The following is a 24,678-nucleotide window of genomic DNA, read 5'->3' on the forward strand; positions in this document are numbered from 1 at the left end:
TGGTCTCAGTCATGTCAAGATTTTTCATCTACTTTATGTTCATTTATTTTAACTTTTAGTGGTCTTCTAGCCAATTCTTTATCCCTTTTATTACAAGAGCATGAAATTTTATAATGCCCTAGAGCTTTGGTAGTCAGGTGCTACAAGGTTCTTAACCTTAGTTAATTTATTCTTTTACTTCTGACTTTCAGATATTAAGCATGCTTTAATATTTTGGTATTGAATATGAAAGCAACTTTTATTAAGTAGGTATATTGCATTAATAGATCCTTATTTCATTTTTACAGTAGTGTTTAGGTATCCTGCTAGCCGTAGAATGTACCATTTTACATAATTATTTTTAATTTTTTGTAATATAATTTCAACTTTACTATATTAAAATATTGCTAATATAGCAATCATAACATTGCTAGGTAATTTTACTAAAGACTGTAAACAAGCATAAGAATGTTCTTTTTCATTGTAAAAACTGATTTTTTTTTGGTTGCTTATTACATAAATCCTAAGGATTCACAGTTTGCTTATTGTACTGGTTTGGCCTGGGATAGAGTTAATTTTCTTCATAGTAGCTAGTATGGGGCTGTGTTTGGATTTGTGCTGAAAACAGTGTTTGTAATGCAGGGATGGTTTAGTTACTGCTGGGCAGTGCTGACACAGAGTCAGGGCCTTTTCTGCTTCTCATCCCACCCCACCAGCAAGTGGCTGGGGGTGCACAAGGAGCGGGGAGGGGACACAGCCGTGACAGCTGACCCCAGGGATATCCCAGCCCATACAGCGTCATGCTCAGCATACAGACCTGGGGGAAGAAGAAGAAAGGGGGGGACATTTGGAGTTATGGTGTTTGTCTTCCCAAGTCACCACTACGCGTGATGGAGCCCGGCTTTCCTGGAGATGGCTGAGCACCTGCCTGCCCATGGGAAGTGGTGAATGAATTCCTTGTTTTGCTTTGCTTGTGTGCATGGCTTTTGCTTTACCTATTCAACTGTCTTTGTCTCAACCCACAAGTTTTCTTACTTTTACTCTTCCGATTCTCTCCCCCATCCCAACGCAGGGGGAGTTGAGTGAGCGGCTGCATGGGGGCTTAGTTGCCAGCTGGGGTTAAATGACGACACTTATGTACAGAAAAATAAAGGGGAAATCACTAAAATTATCACTTGTCTTAATTTTACATGATTATTCTGAACACATCTTGTATCCCCATCAAGTGATGTAATGCTGGCTGCTCTTGCAAGTTGGATAGTCCCACAGGAATTTGTTAAATCCCTACAGTGATGTTATTATCCAAGAGTTTCATATTTTTATCTTTCAGAAGTAATTATTAGCATTCCCAGACAGAGAGCAAAGCTTGGAAATCTAAATGTTAGTCTCCAACTTGAAAAGGCTAACGAAAACCAAAATATTACAAGGAGGAAAAAAACCCCAGCCCTGTTAATTTCTATTTTTAATTCCCCTTATTCTAAAGCGTGCATTCAAATTTTGTTGGCCTGACTCACATCATACTTGGAGTGCGACCACTACCTAAATATAGGAAGTATCAAACTCAGAAAGAAGAATTTTTAATTTGTTTGGGACCTACTGGACCTACTTTGAAATTCATTAAAATGAAGGCAAAGACTTCATTTTGTTGGAAACTTTTGCAGTCCCTGATGAAATGGCCAGCTTAAAAAGATTAAAAATATAAAACATGCTTTCTACATAATATCTTTTACCCTTAAATATCACCAAACATTATACAGTGCCTTTTAATTTGTAATCTGTCTCAAATCTCTGTTGGTATTCCTCTTCTTCCTCTTACTTTATTGACATTAAAATATTTGTATTTAGCTCATTTAAATCATCATAGCAGTGCTCACAGCAGTGCGTCACTTTTGACAATGCTTTAAGAAACAAATGCAGATTGTGCCCTGGCCCAGAAAAGGTTGTGCCCTCATCAGAGATGAGCCCGGACACAAGCGAGGGTTGGCCAAAGATCTGCACAAGCCCTGTGCACCATTTCTATCCCATATCCACGCAACTGTACATGACGGTCTGTCAGCCTGTGCAGCTCCTGTCTGTGGTTCACTAGCAGGAATCAAAGATCTGGACAGGAAAAAGCGAAAGCTGAACTGCAGAGAATAAAGGTGATATTAAGGAAAGATTAGATATCAGCTTAACTGAGTTACCCAAGATTAAACATGATCAGATTCTTCAGTCTCATTGAAGAAGCATGTTTTGAAGAGAGAGGCTCAAAGGAGAAGAGATTGGAGGTGTATGAAAGCTGCAGCTCAAATGGTGCCGTAATATATCCAGCTCTAAATGTCATGGCCTAACCCCAAGTGTTAATATGAGCACAATACTGACAGGCTTATTTGCCTTCTGAGTCTTCAGAGTGTGCAGAGTTCATTTTGTCAAACCTCTTCTTTTAGGGAGAGTTACAGAGCAATATCCTACTTCTGTTCTTAAGTGAAAGATATTCTGTGAGATTACCTTGGCTTCAGCAACCCAGGCCCCAAAAAGTTTCTTGATAAAACCATGGCAGGTAGTTGAGTTCTGCATTGAATGGAGAAGATGCAAAAGTTAACATCTGAAAAAAAGACAAAAGTCGTGACCAGACAAATGGCTAATCTTGAGCAGCTGGAGAATGGGTAGCAAAGGAGAGGTAAGGAAGAAGGAGCTAAGCCAAGTTGAACCATCATCAAAGTAAGAATAAGAGGAGTCAATCCTACCCACTTCTGGTGTGGTGATGAGTGACTATGAACAAGAAGAAATCTGAACACTGGTGTAAAATAAATGTTCAGCTGAAGGCTAGAAAGCGATTGCCGAGGAGTCCTCAGTGTCAGAGGTCAGACACAGGCCTCTTTGCACAAGTGCCTGGATGAACTGCATCCCTATCCTTCTGAGTAAGGGTGGCAGAAGTCATCATAGGAGTAGAAAAGAGGAGAATAACCAAATTCAACATGACAAGTGTTTTTAGCAGCAGGTAAGTAAGATCAGTTATTGAAACAGCAAAATTATTGCCAACATTGAGAAAATTAGATAAAAATGCAAAGTCCAAAGAACCTCATTCATACCACATATAACACAAGCTGGAGTAAACACAGAAAACTGTTAACTTTACATGTCAATAAATAATTGAAACAGTATATAAGAGAACAGAATGGCTTGGCATGGTTTTGGCTCTTCAGCATCATAAACATAGTAGTAATACCATACAGCTCCACTCATATATTTGTATTTTGGACTACTCAGAACAATATAGTTGAGAATTTTCAAACTAGTTGCATACTGCCTGACTGTAAAATCATCATGCTCGTGATACTAATTGAAGTAAAAATTTTAGGAAGGGAGCTGAAAAACAAAGGAAACTCCACATGATTTAAATGAGGAGAAAAAGTCCCAGCTAGTGACTTAAGCTGACTGTATTAGCAGAAACACAGATAGAAGAGAAAGGTATACAAGCAAAGAAGCTGTCAGAAAAAAATCAGTGAAAGTATTTTAACTGACTGTAGTAGTCAATTCATCAGTACTAACATCCTTTTTATGCTGCACAGAGTAATTCAACAACGGGGATCTGTGGTTTAAATTCCCATTTCACCTGCTTAGAGTGGGCTAAATTTCAATGTGCATTCAATGGGGTGTATTGGCTTAATACCTACAGCATCTGTGGAAAAATGACAAGGAATTGATGAGAAGACTTTCATATTCCAATGCACTCTACGAGAAATGATCTAAACGAAAGCAGCAATACCAGACAGCTAGAAGCTTTGGGAAGTTCAACACTTTTCACTGGGGTCCTTCAATATCCTCATACACAAGAAGCCAGTTCCCTTCAAAACGTGTGCTCCACAGGCTGCGGCAGGTACCTCTTCAGGAATGACATTTGCTATTATCAAATTAGTATATTCTGATCAAAGGTATGCTTATTTCACTTCTGTTTTCTTCGTTTAGCTCTCATTATGCTTAAGCTATATTTAGGGTACGTGGGTCACAAGGATAACTTTTGTAAATCTATTCTTGAAAGGTATTAACCATCCCTGAGTTTCGGTCCTCAGAGTCACAGTTCACCTTTCAAAGGAAATTAATTAATTAAAAGACTTAAAGATATAACCCCTAAGTTGAACAGTAGATGCAGCAATGGGAAGTTGATCTAATTAGCTACATAAAGCAGGCAGGACTGGGAAGATCATGTGGATCAACTGTCTATTTGCTGGTTGTATGTACATTGCTTTGCAGCATACTCATTTTAACACAAAGTTGTGTTGGAAGGTCTTTTTCTGGCACCTGGAAAAAACTCACATGGGGAAAAACTCATGTGGAAAAACTCGCATAGGGAAAAACTCCCGGGGGGAACTCACATGGGAAAATCTTGTGTGGAAAAAAACTTGAGTGGGGAAAAGTCACGTGGTAAAAACTCACATGGGGAAAAACTCACGTGGGAGAAAACTTGTGTGGGGGAAAAAACCTGTGTGGGAAAAACTCACGTGGGAAAAGCTCACATGGAAAAAAACCTCATGTCAGGCAAAACCCACGTGGAGAAAACCTCACGGGGAAAAAAACTAATGAGGGGAAAAAACCGCATGAGCGATGTGTGAGCTCTGTGTGACCAATGATAGTCCCTGTGAAGACACCCTTACGCTTTCTCAGAATCATGGCAAGACCTTTTGGCTGCCCTTTCCCTTTCCTCTCTGTCCCCCAGGGTCATACCCACGCAGGAGTCCTCGCAGAGCTCCGGCACAGCCGGCAGCCCCTCTTTCAGCCTAGCACGGCAGCAACACAGCACTCAAAAGGGCTGAGCACACATCTACTGCCACTTGCTACAGCTGTGAATTTTGTCCCATTTATTTGGATTTATTCTGATTTTTGGTTATACCCACTTGTCTTTTTTTAATAGAAAGTAAGTATATAGACTGTGATGCAGTATTTTCTGCCTGCTTTCTGTCCTTGTTAATGTCTTTAAGGTGCTATGGAAATAATGATGATTTTAGCCCCTAAATTTTAGGTAATCAGGACCAATTAAAAGTTATCAAATGCTCAACACTTCTCTGCCCTCTAAATGTTGCTTGAAAACAGAGAATTTATTTTTATATCAAAACAAATTTCCACTTAGAAAACCTTGCATTTATGAACAGAAAAATACTACAATTAAAAGTAACATTTCAAATCGATCCTGTTCCATGAGAGACATGAAAATGCTCCAATTCAGAATCAAAACCAACTGTTGGAAACGAGGAGTTTAAAAATCAGTCAGTGTGGAGATCTGTACATGTCCAGGGCCAGCTTGGCTTTGGAACTGGAGAGAGCCTTGCTACACTTACAGCCTGCACTGAGAAGAAAGCCTGAAGTGTATGCCAAATGATGCACAGATGCAGCTTGTGTGTTGCTTCTGGGACTTGAACTGGCATCTTCATGCAGAGCTGTGCAGGTCTGTGTACATGGAACAGAGAGTGTCAGAGATCTCTGAGGCACCATGTAAACATACCCAAGACATCCGCATCTTTATCTTGACTCTAGAGAGCTAATTTGATGAAGAAACAACTGGAAATAGCCAAAAAGCAGAAAACATCTGTGGGACTGGACATAGTTTTCAGTCTTGTTATAGTAGTTAGTGTTGCTCAAAGCAAGATTTGCAGTACGTTATCCCTTACTTACTAAGGGCAACTGGATTTGCTCAGCTGGGGCGGATTTTATGTCAAGACCAAGTTATTTCAGAATGTTTGCACTATGTAGGTTACCTATTTTTCTTAATATTCCCTACATGGTTACAGAGTGTGGGACCAGGAGGACAGAGGAGGGGAAAATCCCACAAACTTGAAAGGAGCTAGAGACCGTTAGCACCTTTTCCCTGTGGCACAGCCAGTGATCTGCTCTTTCTGACTCCCATCTCCTGGTACTTACTGAAGAAACAAACTGTGCCTGTGAGCTGTTAGTCATGTAGTTTAGTGCAGTACTGAAAATTTCTAAGGTGAGGAAAATGGTATGAGGATCTCTAAAAATAAGAACAGAGCTCAAGTTGCAAGAGGCTGCAGGGGCAGCAGGGACGGACTTTGAGACCAGACTGGCAAAAATCCCCTTATAGTGACAAGTTAAAACTGTTCTAAACAAAGCGTGAGTTCTTCCAGTTCTAGCACAGAGATGGGTCACAGGGACAGACACGTTTTTCCCTTGGCATAAGACTAATATTGCTTCTGCTTTACCCCTGGTTTTAGTTCTGCAGAAGTACTGAAAGGGCAAATTCAGCTTCACTAAAGCAACAAGAATTTAGCAACAGAGTTAATACAGAGAGGTAATGAAAGATCAAACTGTTTCAAGTTTTAAATTTATTTGAAGCATATTTGAAACATACACAATTTTCATCTAACCTACAATACTCCACAAACACAAGCAAAACTTGCCTGAAAAATTTCTAGGCAATTGCACAGAAAAAAATATATCCAAGCAGCTGACCAGCAGGAGAAGAATAAGGTCAGACACATCTGGAGAATTCAAGATGGAAAGGAACCATCTCCTGATTTTGTAACAAAGACTAGAAACATAGCAGCATTTAATTTCAGACCTCCTTGTTTCAATCAACTCTGCTTTTCTTCTACGCACATCCCTTCCTCTGAGGGCTTTCCTGCTAAGAGTCTGCATCAGCAGCTTAGGTTTAAGTTTGCATCAAGCTGGTTTTTATAGTAGTAAGCACACTCGGAAGCTGCAGAGACACTGTGTTTCCTGATGCCCTGCTTATCAGTCACAACAAACAATTTATAGCTGCACTTTAAAAAAAAAATTAAATCAGTACAGGCTCTAAGTAGCACAGATCTTAAAAAGGAATGAAGTGATTCTATTCCAAGGTTTTGGCACAAAACCCAGTTGTGAGTCAGGTAAGCTGAAAAATTACTACATCTCAATTTTTTGAAAATGTTTTAAATGACTTATTGAGACTTTAGCCTTCAGTCTCAGCAAATTTGAAAGCTGCTGTGTTAAATTATCCACATAAAACAGGATGTGGTGAATTAATTTCATATTAGAACACAAGCTCCCATTATTGATGGGGCTACAAACCCTCAGGCTGACCCTTTTACTTGCTCCAAAATCTAATTCAGATTGCCCTGAAATTTAATTTGCCACATGAAGGCAATGGATAAAGTAAGTATTCCAAATTTGGGCTAATGTATTTTGAAAATCCTGGTATTTCCTCTCCATGATCCCAAGAAAAACACACAGCAAAATATAACACTGAACAAAATCTACTGCTAAGACTGACATTGAAGTTACTGATTTTTTTTTAATATATTTAGGTAATCTACCTGGGGTTTTCATTAGACCTTAAAACCATTTCACCTGGATCCCCAGGCCCTGAAGAGGTCTTCTACAAGATCTCACTTTCAACTACAACTAGCCGAAAGTAATAAAATCTGGAATATTGGATTCTTTTACTAATATCTGTTCTATAAGCAGTGTGTTTTGTATTGCTGCAGAGAAGATCTAGTCAGCCAAATTTTTGACAGAGCTTGCTGCTGTAGCAGAATGGCTGTTAAAAATGTTTGTTCCTGGAAACACGCACACATTAGGCTCCTTTCATATGTTTTGTCGCCTTCTCTATTACAATTAACCTTCTCAAATATCCACCTCTCACATCCATCAGATGGCTTGCTTTCCATGGCCCAATTTTCCTTTTTTTTTTTTTTTTTCCTACCACTGATCTGGATTTCAAGCTCAGCTCTTGCCAAGCATAGCTACCATTCTCACATAATACTAATGCCGCTTCTGGAGAGAGCTCAAAACCCTACTATTGCCCATGTGCCTTGCTTGCCTGCCTTCCTTTCATTCACCCATTGATCTATCCACATACACACACACTTTTAGCTTTACAGGGAAAACCTGCTCTTGGCACGGACAGGAATAATGCCTATATGATCACTAAAAGGGATCTAGGAACCAGAAGTTTTAGAAGGCAGGCCTGAGACTGGAGCCTGCAGAGCATTAACGCCATTGAACTTGGTACCTACACTCCAATCTGTTCAATAGAGACAGATGGGCAGCTCTAGCAAGAGATGCAGAATGCCTGTGAGATGGTACTTGAACAACTTAATCATGAAAACTTAAGCCAGCATTACCTTTTCACAAACCTTCCTTTGCAGAAATCATGAGTGCAGTTGACAACATTTATCCTAGGTATTTCTTCTGTAGATAAACCAGAGAGGAAGGCAGGGTTAATGATATTGCTTTAAGCCACAGAAATTCTCTTACCCTTTTCAATAACATTTCAGTTGTCTTGGGCTATTAACTAGTACTCACAGCTGCCCTCACACTGATTCTTTGGAAAGTGATGTTGGAGATGCTTAGCTTGTGCCGTGGCTGTCACATCAGCGTTTGCAGAACAGGCAGGAGTTTGCCCTTCTAACCTATGCTTCAGCTTAATGATGGTAGTAGAATGTGGATCACTGTTTGCCAGACAATGTGCATATATCCCTCATAACTCTTTTTCTAATTGTGATAAATCCTCCTTAAATTAGCTTTAAAATGCCAGTGCCTTTAACATTCCCTGTCCTTGTTTTGTCTCATGGGATGATGATGTTTTTCCAGCACCAGGAATTACTATTTAATAACTTGGCTATTTAACCAAGATTAAAGTGAAGGCTTTTAGGGATCATGTGTACATTAATATTATTATAAACAGATCCCTTTCCAGAAATATCATGAAATTTGCTGAGGAGCACTGTGTCAACAGCAGCAGCAGAATCATAGCGGGTAATCTTTTACGGTGCTGCATGTAGGGAAGATGTCATGGCTTGAATACTCTTTGTAATTTAAAAAAAAGTATTATAAGTCCAAACAGCAGCAGAACCAAGAAATTAATGAAATTACTCTTTTGGGAGGGCTCAGTGTACACTCTTAAATATGTTGAAAATTAGCCACAACTCCTTAAGGAGTCTACTTGGAACAAAAGCCAAATTTAAATCCTGAAGTTAATATAATAATGTGGAATAAATCTTAAGACTGCTGGTCCACAAGTTCCCTCAACTCATTTGGTTTGGTTCGGGTATTTTTAGTTCAAGTCAGCATTTTATCTTGTGCATGTTTCTTTATCTCTTTATTACGTTTAGTTTAATATTTTATTCCTCCTAATATTGTTTCAAATGTAGTATGTTTAAGTATCATAATCTCCCTGGGTGATGGCAGATAAAACAAAAGTGGGCTGCATGCAATACAAAATCTAGTTCAGAGCAGCCAGGCACAGTCTTGTATTGCTGCAAGCAACAGCAGCCCATGTCACCAGCTGATACCTTCGCAGAGAAGGGCAGGAGGTTTTTAGGTATCGCTGGGAAGAGCTGCTCTGCAGCATCACTCTAAACTGCTTGAGTAGCATTTACAGTGAGAGAATAGAGAAAAATTCAGATGCTTTTTTGAACCAAATTCATGAACTGTCATTTGGAATTTGTGGTGCTCACTGACCTTTTGAGGCTGTTCCCCATGTAGCTACAGGAGGATTTAACAAGCAGATTTGGATGGTGCTGTGGTGGTGCCCAAGATCTGTACTGTCATCAGAGCACTTCTGCCGCTCAGGAGACGGGGGTTTCTGCTTGTGTTACATGAAGATGCCCTGTGACAACCACCAAAACTCTCCCAAACATCCTTAAAAAAGGATACTTTTTAGAAGAGATTAAATTATTTGTGTCCTTTCCTTTTTCTGTATGGCTTATAATGTCCGAACTACAACAGACTGGCCAGTTCCCAGTGCTTCATTAAAATGAGTTTCTGTGTTTCATTAACATCAGACATGGTTTATATCTTTTTCTTTCATGCTCGCTCTGGAGCACCGTGTGAGACATGGAGTGCGCTGTTTTATTTTCATGTGGTGCATGTGGTTTTGGTTTTTTTTTTTTTTTTTTTTTTTTTTTTTTAACCCAGTGCTCTGTATTCAGTGAAGAAAAGAGTAATTCAGAGATGTCTGGTGGGTTTTGACAGGGAAGATAGAAAGGTCTGTGGTAATCATTTACTCTTAGTACTTCACTTTACAGCCTCAGACCAGTAGCCAAAAAATCTCTGCCTCCTGCACCAAAGAGGTGAAATTGTCTTATATCAGAGAAGGACTCTTGTCAGGAGGACAAATTCATTCAGGTGAAATTCTCAGGTCCAACAGCTCAGGATATTTTGCAAGTCATAGCATTGTCTCGTAGCAGTAAAACTAAATATTTTTACAGCTACTGGAAAAATCTGAGTGTATGGATGAATCACCATAAAGGTAAATAAAACAGGAGAGCACAACCAATTTCAGGTAGAGAATTGGAGCCTGCCTAGACTGATATTCTTCACTTAAACAGCAGAATTTTGTTTGTTTCAAATGCTACTGACAATGAGCTTTGGCTTATCTGTAAAAGAAACAGGAGTTAGAGGAAAGAAAGATAAATTTTTGCCTAATATTGGATGCTCACCCATATGCCAAGGGCAAACACCCTTCCAAAACAGATCAAGCAGCAGCTGTATTTATTAAGAGCTTAATTTACCAGTTACTGACGTTTATTTTTTACTTGTATAATATTGATTATTGCTTTGATGTAGCATCTCCATTGGACAAAGCTGATGAATGTCTGACTGGTTGAAACCCAAAGATTGCTATCACAGGCCATGAGAATATACAAATTGCATATCTTTCTTTGGCTACACTGGAAGTTGAAGTTCTGTGTTTAAGAAACACCCTGTCTTGATTGAAGAGTGTAAAGAGAAGGTCCTTAGAACTGGGAAGTAAGGTTGGAAGGACATGGGTATAGTCAATTGAGTATTGAGCAAGACAAAATGAACAACTTGTGAAAGCAAGGCCTAGAAAGATGTACTGCCCACACATGGGCTGTGGCAAGTGCCTCTGTTGGCCAAGTAAGGCAGCTCTACTTGGACTTTAAGGAAGCATGTACTTTTTCTAAGGAAAGTTATTGCAAGTCATTGCTATGATGGCTTTTGCCATAAAGCAAAAAATAAATTAAAAAAAGCGCCAAACCATTACTGTTTTCCATCTTTCCTTGAGTAATTTAGGTCTGTGACAGATCCAAGTAGTCTTTCTTTTTTCCCATTACCATCTCAAATCCCAAGAAGGCCAGAGAACTGAACAACTGGTGTGGGTGGTGGGTTTTGTACTAGAGACTGCTTCACTATATAAACCAGGGTGAAATTACCTCGCAGTATTTCAGACTATGACCTTTCAAGTAGACAGACCCAATGATTTTCAGTCAATGCTCCCTCTGCTTGATTTAGAAGCCCATTCAGAAGGTAAAAAGGCCAGTTCATTGTGGCAACTCATTATTCCACTGTGCTGCTACATCCTGATAGATAACAAATCTGACCTTTGCTATAGAAATAGGTTGTTGTGGGCAGTAAAAGTTCACTTTGAGTGACACCACGAATGCTAACTCTCCTGTAGACAAAGACAGCATGGGGGCAGAATATGCAATCAATGCTCCATCTTGAGGAGCTTGCTGAAAACCTATATGAAAAAACCTGTGTGGTCTTCCTATTTCAACAGCCAGGACTGAGCCCATGAGTCTCAGGCCTTAGTTTGGTGTCCTGGGAATACCTATAAGCCCAGAAAAAAAACCCACAAGTTACTTCATTTTTGTTTAATGACGTGAGGATCAGCTGAAATGAAAAAAATAGAGTGAACTCCTTCTTAGACCTAGAAATGCATTGGCCACATTCTTGGTGCCAATATGAAAATTGTGCTTTTGAAATTCTGGCTGCAGCTGATGATGGTGAGCACTTAAAAGTGGAGCTGTAACTAGATGGTAAATTCAGCCCTGAAAAAAGATGTGTTAATAGGTTTATGAGGGATGCACTATTTATGGCAATGTTCAGTGATTCCCTATTCAGAAAATTAATTCCAAGCATAAAAATTGATTCTTGATATTCTTCATCACATTGATTTTATTCTAATGTCATCTGACTTGGTATAATGAGATATTATTTGTTCTCAGGACTTTTTTTTTTTTTCTTCTCAGTCAGGCAATTGAACAAAATCTTGGATAATCCATTTTGTAGTTTGATAGGTGAAACAATAATATTACCCAATACCTATCAGAGTCCAGAACATATAAGCTCACAAGAAATATTTCTCTATTCCTCATGCAGCACTCTACTAAATTAAGGTACTTCTATTCCCTGGCTTCTAAGTGACAAAAACCCTGATGAAGCCATCTAGTGAAGTGTGACCACTTGCAACCTGCAAGAACTGATGTGCCAGAGATATGGCTTTCCAACTGAAGAATGCACTGGCCACCATTGTCCAAAGATGGCAGTAACAATGCTGATGAGATCAGCACACCTCTTACTACTTCACTGAAAGCTTCTTTATTAGTGAATGTTGACATCACCTCAGCAATTATCTAAAAACCTGATATACAGAAATTCCTCAGCAAATTAAAGATTCTCCCTAAGAAAAAGGTCTTTGGCATTCTGGAAATAATTATTGCTTTTCACTCTTTAAGGCTTGTGTGATTACTTGAAAGTTTCTTGGCTGCAATTCCACTTAAGCTTCAGATGATATTTTCAATGACACACATCAACGGTCTCTATCTTTTTATACCAGCTGAAGATCTGGTCAAATAATCCACCATTTAGGCGATTTTTTTTTATTTTTAACTGAAAAATCTGTTGTTATGTGAGCTGCTGAAACACTGAAGTTTCATTTCTAGGAATCTGTGCCTTGAAGTTTGGCTCTTGTTTGGAACCTGCAATGGCTAATGAGGGTGGTGCTCGTATGGCAGGGTTGGCTTGGCGGGAAGCAAGTGGCATCAAAAAGCCAAATTGAAACCCCACAATTATTTTTAAAACTACACCCTTAATGGCCACAAGACTCAGGACAGTTATCCTCCCTGATATAGTGTTGGGTTGCTCATTAAGCACTGGTAATTAGAGTACCCCCTGCTGCCTTGTTATAGTACTGATAAAAAACTATTAACTTGGCTTCCTCCCAGAACAGCTTATTTCAGGAAATTTCAGGAAAGTTCCTCCTACTAGACTTTCTGTTGTGAACAATCCCTTTTAATCTGCTGACTTGGATACTGCTTTAAGGCCAGTCTCTTTGAAAAAGAAAAAAAAAAAAAAGATGAGAAGGCAGCTATTTTGTGGAATTTTTGTCACTTAAAGTTCACTTGCTCACAGCTGCAGGTTGCTGTGCGACTAGACCCACAGATACAAGGAATAACTTTCAGAAGTGTAAGTGTGATTTAGAAACTCGAATCCCATCAGTGCCCAATGGGCCTCTGTTCCTGACACCCGAAAACCAGCCTCACCAACTGCCCTGGTAAACTTGCCAAAACTCCTGTATGAAGCAAGATGTACATTAACTTTGTAGGTTAATGCCTCAGTGCCCCTGAGGATCCACTAGAAATGACTTTTAAAAACTAATGCCATCAGCAAGAGGGTCCAGTAAGAAACTGGCGCATTTGCAACATTTCTTTCCACGTAATAAATCCCCTGCAATGAGACATTTTAGTGCCTGGAATGACCTTCTTTTTCTGAAGCTGCACAACAGCTAAAACATGAGACTGGGCTGGGTACTCACATACGTCACCCAAGTGAGCTGCAGTGCTGGAGGATGACAGCAACCACGAGTTTACGGCCTGATTACAAGAGGAATGTTTTTTCCAAACAACCCTTTCATAAATTAACACCAAGTTAACTAAGAGGGTGCATAAGCCTTTGCTGCTTTCACTTAGCTAACACCAGAGAAATGGATACATTAGAACAACTGATCTGAGGGGTAAAATATCAGATTTGAAATATCTCACCTCTCTAGCTAGAACTGTGCACCAAATCTAGCTTGGGTTGTACCTCACCTTTTAAAGTTATGCATGTTTCAAACCTCCTTTATTTACTTCATAGAACTCATCAAATCTTAGAACTTCTATTTTATATAATATTTCTAAATACATATTAATCGATGTTGAAACAAAAAGACAAGGCAAACTCCAAAATGTCCTGGAAATAAAAGAAATTGGGTATGGAAAACGGCTGTTTGGTATATCATTTTATACTTTTGTCCTCTTGCATATTTTTATATTGTTTTATGCCAAGCCAGTAGCAGTGATTCATTATATGAAATTGGAACATTATAGATTCAATACAGAAGCATTTGTCTTAGTGACAGGAAAGGATCCTTTAGGTCACTGAGCCACTTCCCTGCAACTGCAGGAAATCACGTAAAAGACACATAAGCTCGAAATATCCACAGAAGCTTAACTCCATTCAGCTGTGTGCCCCTGGATTTACAAACCCCTGACTATCCCACAATAAAATGAAAGCTGTCAGAGGTAAAGAACAGTCTCAAAAGCTAATCTATGCTGTAAATCTATGCTATAAAACAGAGCCCAGAAGCATTGACAGTGCACTAGGTCCTGACACTGGCACAGACTTTGTGAGGTTCCATAAAATAAATATTCTAATCGCAAATGTCTGGTGAGTGGAAAAGCCCAAACTTATGGACAAGACATTAATGTCCATGTGTGTTGTCTTCTCTTCAGGGTCATTTAAAAAATGAAAATCCCTTGCAGCCTTTTTCATCCAAGCTCCCGTAACCTCACTGCCCTCCCCGCTGTTGTATAATGCACTATGAACTTGAAAATGTTGCTTCATGTCTCCGTGAGTGACACCTGGGGCTGTGTGCATTTCATCTGACGCACACAGCAGTGAACGGAGCTCCCTAAAAGTAACAGATGGCAACATCAGTTCCTATTCTCACAGCAGGCCAAGCCATAAGAAGAACTTATTGCATTGCAAAGGATTGTAATATAAATAGCACTATAGTACCATTATTTTTATTCCTTTGATATTCTGTAAATGAATTGGCCATAGACATTTTACTGTGTTTGATTAGAGTCTTATTAATCCAAATGAAAGGCCCATAAAGTCTTTCAGAGAGGAAATCAAAGAGTAGGTATGGAATATCTAAAGGCAGGAGCTAGACAGTACAAAATCTAACTGCTTTGAGGCTATGCAAATAGCCGAAGTGCTTTTGTATCAACTACAGATATTCTTGCAGTGGCATAACTGAATTGGAAAGTGCCCTGAGGTATCCTAAGAAATGAGACGCTATAAAACTATTTGGGATCATGAAAGAATCTGGAACATGAAATCTTTTAGAAAGTATCAAAAATTCAGTGACTTTGAGAGTTTACCTCTTTATCCAGAATAACTAACATGAAGATGGAGATAAACAAAAGATGGAAAGCAAATTGCAAAACACTGGCTAAGCAGGAGGAGTGATATCAAACCTTCACGTTCTTTGTCATGCAATCTCCAATGATGAAAAAAACACACCTTTCGAGTGCCCAGAATTAAGTTAGATCATTGATTTCTAAATGGTGGCAATCAGGAAGAGTCATACTATTTTAAACTAAGTATCATCTCAACATCAAGAATTGCTTAGTGTCCTTCAAGGAACAGCAGATCGCCTGACAGAGATACGTTGCTTACCTGAAAATGCCCTCCCAGGCTCTCAGAGCATCAGCTGCACTTCACCAGTACAGAGGATGTCCTTGTAGAAAAGCTCATATCCAACACTATATGTATAAGTCTTTTTCTTTAGCAGTGTTCTTCTAATGCTTTGACAAGTGAAAAAAAAAAAAAACCAGAATTTGTGAAATGGCCTTGGTCTATCGTCCTACCAATAATTTAACTGAATTACGTATCCAGCTCCAAAGCCTCTTTCTATGCAGATATCTAAATGTAAACAGAAGAATTGTATAATATAGCCAGCTTTCAGAGCAATCTATGTAAGGGCTAGTGCAATTACAATAAAGTATTCATTTGAACCATTTGGAGTGCTCTGAAGCTTTGTATAGCTTTTCGCAGAGGCAAAGAGAAAACTTCTGATTTGGATGAAATCAGCTGATACAGGTAAGTGTTTGCAATGCTGGCTCTTGAAACAGGACAGGGCGAAAGTCCCACTCTAAACTCAATGAACTCATGCCCAGACCTTATTCATAATAGCATTCAGTAATTTGCCAATAATACACCATTTGTTTGTTCATTGCAGTCTTTAAATATTTTTTAACACTGGAAAAAATTGTGAGTAGTACACTGTGATTTTAGAAACTGCTATTTAACAGCTCAGACTGTGGTGGGTAACTAGAATTTCTAGCTGGCCAATAAAAAGAGCCAAGGCCTGGTTTGTCTATGGATTCGCTCATTGAGGGAAAAGATGAGAAGAGAATCATGAAATCTTGCTTTCCATGCAGGTGCTTCAAACCACCAGACACTGTTTTTTCACTTCTGAGGCTGCCAGCCAAATGCATGCTTAGAAGTACTTATAAATATATCTGTATTGCAGTCTCTTGGGTCTCAGGTTGTATCTTTCTCTCTCTCAAACTCTAAGAGAAAAAAAGCATTTGGAAGCGTTATATGATTATGAAACATGCATATCTGATTAGAAGTGTAATTACATTGCATTTTGCTATCTGTCAGCAGCAAATGGTGTTCTTATAGGCCAGATCATAACATATACACTCTCAACCCTAAACCTTGCGAATTTCTCAACTGCCATTTGAAGGTAATAATGGAAATCCATGTTTTAATTTTTAATATTTTCAGTGCCTGTTCTTACAGCCATTATATATTTTAGGAATGAACGGCTGAATCCATCATCCTGTCTCCAATTGAATCTCTAGAGGCATTTTACCTGAGCCTTGCTGTTTTTTTCTCCCTCCTACACAGACTTGCTATATTTTCATTTTTTATAACCAGGCTGTATATTAACAATAAGAACATTAACTCATAAAAACATTAACTCATTGGGGGAAAAATATACCAAGAGAGTGCATCCAACTCCCCCATGTATTTTGACATGCCATTTAGCAAATTGTGTTATCATTTTAAAAGTGAGTAATCTCAGCTCTGAACAACTGCAAGGGAACTAAAAGGCATGTGAAGAAGAAAAATGGAAAGACAGATACATGTATCACGTCTGTTTTAAATGATGTCAGAACTGAGTGTCAAGGCACAGAGCTTTATCACCCACACAAAAGACCTGGATGCTGAAATGCTAAGGGGCAACTCTCATCGCTGTGCCTAGTTGGTAACAACAGTAACGGCTGCTCATGTTTCTCTCAATCACTAAAATACACTGAAAGCTTTCACATGTTGGCATTACTCTGCATCTGCTACTGTTCATCCTCTTTCTTACTCCGTTCAGATTTGAGCAGGGGCATGGCACCCCTACTTTGCTGTTAAGTTTGCTCTCAACTACACAGAGGTTGTCAGCCCTACATTTACCTGGTCACCACAGACATGAGGCTGTAAAGGGCCAGAGGGCACAAAACCTGCACTGAAATCAGTGGATCACAGGGAAGAAAAATCACCACTTCAGGTAGTTTAAGCTACACATGTTTTTCTAATGCTGCCAGATGCAAGAAAAACATGGTTCTTTCTTTGCACAGCAATTTGGTGGAGTGTGTGCCTTCAGTGAAAGGTGTAGCAAGTCCACACAGCATTAAGGGTTTCTGTAGCCTCCCATCAGAAACCCTGTCCCATGTTGAACTTGTGTGAGGTGGTACTAGCAACAAACAGCAAATTCACCTAAGAAGTGTGCAATTGTAACCATGCCTTTAGGGATGGTTTCACCTTTAGGGAAATGCAAACGAGGCAGCTTTGGGCAGAGGCGGGGCAGAGCGCAGGCGCTGAAACTCAAGGCCACGCGACACGGCGGAGCAGGGGAAAGCAAATGGTGTGAGGCTGCCTTGACTGCAAAACTTTGTCACACTTAAAGATGATCTCATCTAGAAAGAACCCCACTACCATTTATTAGGAAAGCTGTTAAGGAACCATGACTACGAAGGACCGAGAGTACGGATACAGGCAGAGCACACTAGCTCCTGTGCGCAGTCGGCTGAACAGCAGCCGTTGAGCTCAGCACACATGAAACCACGGGTGTGTGAGCTCCGGAACAGCACTGCCTTAAGGCAGCTCTGTACGTTTCCAGAAGGGATCTGGCCTGCACGGGAGCCAGAGCTTTTGCAACCATCAGTTTAGAAATGCCTCAAGAAATGTAAAACTGAAACCAAGTAGCTACTAACTGGAAGATTTTTTTAATGAAGAAATGAAACAGCAGAAACCGATGGAAGTTTTGATGTTTCCTCTCGAATCCCATGTTAGCATTAGCACTAAACAGATGTCCCATATTCCAAAGAAATGGCAGGTTTGGCACCTCTTCACGGTTAGCAAATTTAATTATGGCTTCAAATGCAATAATGGAGCAACCTTGCTTGGCTATAATTGGATCTGCAATTGGCACCAGCTTTCCTCCCCTCACTGTGCCATATGGGGAACTGCAGAACAAGGTGCTGCATATGTTCCTGCTGAATTATACTGGGTCAAATCAGGGTCAGATTAAAATATTACGAAAAGGAGGGGAGGGACAATCAAAAATGAAGAGTGGGGATAAAGTCAAGTGTTTTCCTGAAATTCCAATTTCTCTGACCAAATTATCTGGGATCCAACTGGATGTGAGATCCAATAAAACCGCTACTTTAATTAGGAGAACTCCCAGTCTGTCTGAAATAACACCATGTTCTGGGCAGATGATCAGGAGAGGCAGAAGAGCTGGCGTTGTCTGAATACAAGACAGTCCTCAGATAGGCACAAAGAATGGGAAAATAACCCTTTAAATATATCACAAATACTGGGGAATGAGTGTTCTTCTTTTCCCGCTACCCAGAGTCAATGACATTTCGGAAGAGTTGGAACAGGGTGGAGAAAAATACTCTCCTGTCAACTCTCACTACATGTCTGCAATAACACAGCAATTAATAGGAGTAAAAAGAAAAATAATGCCTATCTTGTTATTTGGTTACATAAAATATCCACCTCAGGCAGGCCAGGTAGCAATATCTACAAGTACGACTGCCTGACATTTTCCATTACAAGGCCCTGGTTTTTGTTGTTAGCAACTTTGTCAGACTTAAACCATTTAGGCTGAAATTCCCCTTGTTGACTTTCTGTCTTAGGCTGAGTTTCTCTGCACTGTTTCCAATGTTTCCATGTACCTAATTGGGATGCCTGATTCTGATCCGGAGTAAGGAAAAGCAACCTATAAAATAATTGCTTCGACAACTTCATAGCCCCAGAAAGGGTAAATAACATTAAAATAATCATTGTGATGTCTTTCCTGCCAGAGGAAGAGGAAAACTTGGTATGTGCAAGGCGGATGCTACTGAAAAAAATTATCTGATGCTAACGCAAAGCTGCTTACCTCCAGCCAATGACAGCAATATACATAGGTAAAATGTTCAAACCCCACTTAATTTTAATTTAGTGATATTCTGACACACAATAATTTTCTTTCTCCTGTTGAAACTAATGGGACTTTTCCATTAAATTTATGGAGTCTCAAATCCTCTTGTTTGTAAGTTTCTTTAGAATTGTGTCCCCCTATGACATCTCTTAAGGCATCATGAATTACAACCTACGTATGCTATTTACTATTTGAAAGCCTAGTTTTTAGCCTTGACGTTGATGAGAATTTAATTATTCTTATTCTCCTTTTTCAGCACTTTTTACTTAATAATTTGAAATTATAATTATTACAGATTTAGAATAAAACACGAAATTACCCAATAGCACTGAGACCAGAATCAACACAGGAGTTAAGCCACACTACACTACACAGTAGTTATCTTCAAGAGTGGGCCAGTTGACTCTGCAATTAAATAATGTTGCCATGGTATCGGGTAGGTCTAGGGAATAAAATGGTAACACTAATTATGGAAGGCACACCTGGAAGATAGTTGTGGGTGACTGCTGCACTGGAATTCGGTCTCTCCATCAGAAAACAACAAAGCAGTTTATAAATATTAATAGCGATTTGCAACACCCAAAAGTAAGGAAGAAGGCTGCACAGTACAGGGAAGAATAATGAAGAGAGCTGTTGCTTTTTATGGCAATGTTTGTCCAGGGTTACACAGCAAGTCATGACAGAGTCAAGGCACTGCCATCCTTAACTCCCTCCCATAATAGAAGCCATCAGTGTTGCCCCTCTAGGTTTCTTCATCATTCTGAAGGAAAGCAGGAACCTTCCTGTCACCTGGGACTGGTCCCTGCTTCAGCCTGGGCTGCTCTTACTCAGACTCACTCATTCAAGCCAAGCAGAGAAGAAGAGAAGACTCCAGCAATATCATTAGCTGCTGTGGCCACCACCACCCACTTGTTTCCATCCCAAGAACCCAAGAATTCTGGAGGTGACACCCTGCGCTTGCAGACTGTGGCACACGTTGCTGGCCCTGTGGAGAGGCTCAGCTCACTGCGATGCTCTGTTAAGCAATCTGAGGAAAGCACTTTATCTCAGATTTGCCTCCAAGTGCTCACTGAGGAAGATAGGACCTGACACATACAGGTAATTAAAAACATAACTGACCCTCAGTACCTTCATAGATTAATATCCAGTTAATTCAAATGAAGATCCCAAAGGGCTTTATGAGAGAAGCAAGTGCCATTAGCCCCTTGAAGGAGGCACAGGGGATGAAATGGCTTCTCAGGTATGCAGAGATGTTGAAGGAACGTGAGGGAGAGGAGTCAGATGCCAGAAGCCCCAGTCTCAATGACTTCAACCTCTGCCAGGGAGACCCCACCAGCCCCTTTCCTGTTTCTGTAATGCCAGGGATTCTCCACTATTGCTTTTGCTGGTGCCATTTATGTGTCGGTCATTGATGTCAGCGACACTGGGCCACCACTGAACAAGTACAGCCAGACAGAGAGCAGACAGCAAAATAATGCTTCTCCCCGCTTTCTCCATTTCTGAGTGTCTGGGGTGGCTTCCCACCAACAGCCACCATGCACTGAGGAGCATAACCAGCAGGCAGCTCTCATTACCTATTTTAAAGACACTTCTTTGAGCATTTTAGACAGCAGCTGGCTGGAGGATTACCAGAGGGAGGAGTGAGTTTTTATATCACAAAGGACCAGTCTTGGATTCATGCCTCCTTCTTTCCCCAGTTTATATCTTCAACAAAAAGAATGGGAGAAATTCAAGTACAAAATATTGTCACTTCACCTCAGGGGAAAAAAACCAACCCAAAACGAAACAAATAATGAGACCTGAAAACCACATAGTTTTGAGCTGAAGCTCCTTATAACTGTGCACATCTGAAAACACTTGCAGACAGCTCTGTAGTGAAGTAAGCTGCATGTTAGTATCGTCCTTGAAGCACCATGAACAGAATGCTTAAAACTTAGTAACCAGGAATAAGGGCAAAAGTCTGGAAGATATATTTCTTCATTATCATATCTGGATATATTATGCTATAAAATAATTCAGTACTTTCGGAGAGAGAAGAAAGTCTACAGTGATGTCCTGGATGCCAGTCTGACTCCATACTGGTACTTTCTGAGTTCTTAAGAGCAGAGACCCTCACTTCAAGAGGCAGCACATGGCATCACGCCTGCGTGTCTCTGCCTGGCTTGTGGCAGACGCTGCTGATCAACTGTCCCCAAAATGCACAGGGTGGTAAAGTGTGAGACAGACCATCACATTGTGCCCAGAGCTCTGCTGTCCCGAAGTATGAGACGGAGGCCAAGAGACCAAGTCTTATGTTCACAGACTTCAAAGGTCTCTACAAACCAGTTTGTAGGACTGAATCCGACATGTGGGCGCATAAAAAATATTCTAAAGTACGTTTCTTCCTTTGAAGAAGCATTCCCTACCTGAGAGCTATCACTGATGCCGAGGTTGCCACAGTAAGTACTTTTCATTTCTTTGATTGAACATAGAATTTCTTGGGTATGGCGATTCCCTAGGCAGAGTGGCTTTTCGGCAACTATATGCTCTGGCCTTTTTATGTAACATTTCTGGAACAATAGACTAGGTGAGATGACACAAAGCTGACAATAGCAGCTTTACACTTGCATGCTTCTCAGCATACTTGCAGCAAATTAGCTATTTGCTCTGAGAGGAGAGAGTTTATCCATCTCTGTGCAACCCAGCTGGGCAGCCTCGTCTGCTAGCGGGAGCCATCACCACTGAGTACACATGAGAGTCAGTTTTACTTCAGATTGGAGGAAATCCTTTGTCTCCCTAATACATTTACTGTATAAGCAGATAAAAGACAGAGAGTGGAATGGTCCTAGGTTGGTTATTTTAAAATAATGATGATAAGAGTCAGTGCCCATGTTATTTGTCTCTTGACTCCATATTAGTTCAGCACAACAATATAACCTTCCCCAACGTCTCCTGCAGCTAAAATGATTACAGAAAGATTATCCTATGTCAAAGTTTATGCTACAGCTCAGCAATAGCAATGCAGCAAAGGAGCTTCATGCCAGGTTCCTGGACCTTGCAGTCTCTCAGTGGAACTCTCCAAGGGACATAAACGAAGCCTATAATTCTTTGGAGGACAAGGCGGAATTCCATATACTGCATCCTACTGACAGAAGGGGTCTTGCCCTGTATATCAGATTCAGCTGGAGGACACTGTAAAGCTGTTTTTGCTACTCTAGAAAAAGAAGAGAGCTGGTATTTGGAAAAAACAAGCATTGGGAAGTATATTATTTTGGCCTTCCACTTAATGTACAAAAGATGTTCAGATACAGCTTTCTCACGTTGCAGTCGCAGTCTACTTATCACCAACAGCAAAGTAAGTGTCCATATGACATGGCAAGCTATAAAACATAAGACAGGCATAAATCACCATGAATTCAATAAATACAACACTGCTGATATGTAGTACTTTTATGTCAATATTTTGTGCTTATACCACATATTCATGAGAGGACAGATAGCTTGTGCCATTTTCCTGAAGGGGATGCCATGTACAGAGAAATGGACTGACCAGCATCTGGCAGGTGGAAAGGACAACTCGTGCCTTTCTTTTCCTTCTTCCTTTCTTTTATGGTTAATGATTTCACTAAACCTTGAGTTCAGCCAAGTCCCCCACACAATTCTGAATGCAATACATAGTGTAAGGGATTTATTGTGTCATAATAGATGCAGTGTTAGCACAATTAGATTTTATGTTGGCTGTACGTATGTGGAATATAAAAGAACCTGCTTTAAAACTGAATCAATTTCTAGGACGTACATACTTTACTGCAAAATAAAAATTAAGACATTGTTACAAAGACCACAGCCTCATTCTCAGTTCCTGGATTAGCACTGTGCTCCTTCTGCGAAAGCACAGTACGCAGTGTGCTTATATATTCAGCAAAAGGGGGATACGCTCCAGCAGTGGAGGTAATACGAACAGGCCAGAAAAAACTCACAAGAAGAAATGGCTCTGCTTCTTGAAAAAGATAATTTGCTGCATTTTCCCTGCACAACTCTGTACCTGAATCTTCAGTGATCTAACAGATATTAACCTACTTTAAAGGAGCTCCTTGTCAACCAGATGATGGTCTCAGCTAAATCTAAGACCTATCTCCACTGGAAAAAATGCTGTTCGAATCTGTTCTCATTTTATGGTGTGGTCATTACAGTGACAAAGTTCATTACACTGAGTATCTCAAAAGCTTGTTGTGTTGCTGAAACACCTCTGATGGGCTGGGCTGGAATCCTGTATTCAGGATCTCTGTATTCAGTCTGCAGCTGGGAAGGAACCAAGGGCAAAATGTTGACTTTAGCTCAGTCCCTTTAGCAAGCCCAGAGACAGGAGACAGATGAAGCCTCTTAAGTCACTGAATCCATTTCCCTGCTGTCATAGGAACATTGCTACAAAATTCCTTTAATTAACCCTTGAGTGCCCCTGCTCCTACTCAAACCCCAGGGATGCAGGTTCCCAAAGGAGCCTCCGCAGGCTCCAGCCCAGCACCCTTCACTTTCCTGGCAGTCCAACCCTTTACCCTGTTTTACTTCTCAGCAGTGGAGTAGTTGTGCTAACAACTTCAATCTTTGCTAAAATTGAAGCTATGTTTGGCTTTTACAACCCCAGCTGTTATGCTGCTTATTCCACTAACAGCCATCAGAGTCCTGCAACTGCAAAAAGGAAATGACTTTGTTCTCTATCTGGCACGCTGAGCTCCTGAACTTGGCCCGAGAAAGCACCTGGAGGACAGGCCTCAACCTGCAACTTCCTGAGGCAATTTGGACAGGAGTAACATGAAGCAATTTTTCTTTGTATTGTAGCAGTATCCCATTTGTACAAGCAGGTCTTACAGAATGAAAAATGATGATTTATTCTCATTTTAGTAGGAAAATTCCCGCTTCTCATCAGTCTTTTATAACACTGTAACAGACTTTCTGGAGATAAAGCTGGGCTAACAGCACCTGGTGGAAGTCCTTCAGAGGAAAGAAATAAATTCCAGTGGCTTTCTAATTAAATTCTTATAGACAGAAATGAAAAAATAATAGAGTTCCTGATGCCTTGATATTGTAGTGATGGCTGTACTAGTTAATAGAAGGATATTCATGTCAGAAACATTTCTGCAGGTCTACTCTATGCAACTTGTTTTTCCTCTCCACCACTCCTCCCAAATGTGAGAGAACCAACCCAGATTATTCAAGGATCTTTGTTTTAAAAAATGGGAGGTTACAGAGTTTCAGTTAGTGAGCTAGCTCATAAATTCAGTATTTTAGGTGGCAGCACTTGGCAGAGAACAACCACCCCATTAAATCATGCTGGGCAAGAAACTGTCATTTTGGTGAATCATGAGAATTACTAATTCTATTATAATGTGTGCGTATATGAGAAAGGGAATTCAGTGGGAGTTTTAGTTTCATCTTTATGGTGTCCTTCAGAAGATTAT

At 40.1% G+C, this 24,678-nt stretch overlaps 1 protein-coding gene across 13 annotated transcripts in view; it reads right to left on the reverse strand.

The window, feature by feature from the left end:
* TOM1L1 (target of myb1 like 1 membrane trafficking protein) overlaps positions 1–24,678 on the reverse strand; it is a 158,880-nt gene that overhangs the window by 43,721 nt on the left and 90,481 nt on the right. For 6 of the 13 annotated variants that reach the window (XM_074847047.1, XM_074847046.1, XM_074847053.1 and 3 more), the window contains 3 exons: positions 15,427–15,554; positions 8,079–8,145; positions 2,467–2,529 (listed from right to left, as the gene is read on the reverse strand). The exons of 3 other annotated variants lie outside the window; for them this stretch is intronic. The gene's annotated coding sequence lies outside the window, so the exon portion shown is untranslated. Of the gene's footprint in view, positions 1–2,466; positions 2,564–8,078; positions 8,146–15,426; positions 15,555–24,678 lie in introns of all 13 variants that reach the window. 4 more of the 13 variants (XM_074847058.1, XM_074847054.1, XM_074847050.1 and 1 more) reach the window with 2 other exon arrangements.

The sequence above is a fragment of the Strix aluco genome, chromosome 21 (genome assembly GCF_031877795.1).
Source record: "Strix aluco isolate bStrAlu1 chromosome 21, bStrAlu1.hap1, whole genome shotgun sequence".
Lineage (NCBI taxonomy): Eukaryota > Metazoa > Chordata > Aves > Strigiformes > Strigidae > Strix > Strix aluco.